Raw genomic sequence first — 2,009 nt, forward strand, 5'->3', positions numbered from 1 at the left:
TACAGGGTCTCACTACACAGATCGGACTCGTAGTGATCCTCCTGTTTTCAGCCTCCCAAGTGTTGGGATTACAGGTGTGCGCCACCACACCCAGTCTCACTCACGGTCTCAGTGTGCCCTGGGGGTGGGGCTGGCATGGCACACCAGGGATCGAACCCCAGCCACTGTGTTCTGCCTAAGCGGGTGCTTTAGTCTTCTGGGCTATCTGGCCAGCCCTACATTTATTAAAGGAAGGAAAAGAAGTGTGTTCCATAGGGCGCGTGGGCTTGTGCACCCAGGCCGAGGTCCACAGCCGCTGCAACAGAACTTTGGTAACCCAGCCAGAGTGCTTTGGGATCTCTGTCTGGAATCTAACCCAAGAGCCTGCTTCTTCAGCCTTCCCACCATTTCTGTGGCTATCTCTGCACTTAATGTGGCTGGTGTGGAGGCTGTGGTCAGAGCTAAGAACCTGCACCTGTGCCAGGACTGGCTACTTGGTAGGTGCCGCTGATGTGACCCAAGCAGCACACAGCCCTGAAGGAGCCCACAAAGTTGTGGCGAGGAAAGCTTGGGCCAACCGAGTGTACAGCAAGGGCATTTACTCTTCTTGGTACTAAGGATCGAACTGAGGGCCTTTGCACTGAGCTACAGCCATGTTTCAAGGCAGGGTCTCATTAGGTGGCCAAGGTGCCCAGGCTGCATTTGAACTGTTGATTCTCCTGCCTCTGCCTCTCAGAGTACAATTGTGCGTCACCACACCCAGCCCTCATGACATCTCCTGCACTTGCCCCTCACATCCATTATCATTCCAGGAAAGTCATTCCACACCTGGCACTTGTGTTCTCCCTGGTTTTCCCACTCTCTTGCTGGCTTTGTAACCCAATAGAATCAGAGCCCAACTCAGAGCAGGAGCTCTGAAGATGCCACACCCTGCTTGGCTCTCTCCAGCCTTGCTTTCCTGGTCTCCCTGTAGGGTGGAACAACAAGGATCCCCGCCCGCCCCACTGCCATAGCTCTGGTCACTCCTGCCCCCATGAAGCTGGACCTCAACCCCTTAGCTGTCACCAACCTCTTCGGAGAACACGCAGTACCCTCTGGCTCCCACAGTCCTTCCTGCTCTAAAGGCCCTCCCACCTCACTTCTGGAGGAAGCCACTCTTTCCTGCCTGCCCAAGGCCACACATGTCCCTAGTTGGGATTTTCATGCCTGTCTTCCTCACTTCTTCTTTTTTTTTGCGGAACCAGGGATTGAACTCAGGCCCTTGCGCTTCACAGGGAAGCGCTTATTCTACTGAGCCATCTCCCTGGTCCCTTTTTTTTTTTTTTTTTTTCCCATTGGTAGTTTTTGTGGAACTGGGGTTTGAACTCAGGCCCTTGCACTTGCCAGCCAAGCACTTATTCTACTGAGCCATCTCTCAGGCTCCTCACTTCTTTATTGTCAGGTGACATCTTCTACTGGTCATTACTGAACCCATCCTACCTTTCCAACCAGACTGCTACCCCTAAGGCAAGAAATATGTTTTATATTGCATTTCTTCTTTGGTCTTTACCCCACAATTCTTTTTCTATGCTTTTTGCCCTCTCTACTCTGTGCTGGGGACCCAGTGGCATCTGTGACTTAGGCTCTATGTTCACCAGCTGGGTGGGGCCCTCATTTCACATCTGCACTGACTACTCCTTGCCTGTTCCCAGAGCATCCTGCATCCCTTGCAAAACAGGTTTCCCCTGCTTCCACGTGAATGTCATCTTGCGCTCAAACACGCCTGCCACCCCTTGGCCTTCTAGACTCCTTCACACAACGATAGCTTTCAGGCATGACCTTTTTTGTTTAGTTCTGGAAACTGAGGTATGGAGCAGACCAGTCAAGCCCAGGACATACCTGAAGAATCTGCACTAGCACAGACTCAGCCCTGTTCCTATTCCTGGACAGCAATCAGCAGCAGATGCCTTTCCCACCACTGGATGCTCTGCTCCCTGGCCTTAGGATGTGCAGTGCCCTTTTCAGCTCTTTTATTTATTTATTTATTTATT

General features: G+C 52.0%; 1 protein-coding gene across 1 annotated transcript in view; it reads right to left on the reverse strand.

Moving 5' to 3' along the window:
- Lrrc74a (leucine rich repeat containing 74A) overlaps positions 1-2,009 on the reverse strand; it is a 36,730-nt gene that overhangs the window by 5,555 nt on the left and 29,166 nt on the right. The window lies entirely within an intron of this gene.

Source organism: Octodon degus, unplaced genomic scaffold (assembly GCF_000260255.1).
Source record: "Octodon degus isolate 3935 unplaced genomic scaffold, OctDeg1.0 scaffold00007, whole genome shotgun sequence".
NCBI classification, from domain to species: Eukaryota; Metazoa; Chordata; class Mammalia; order Rodentia; family Octodontidae; genus Octodon; species Octodon degus.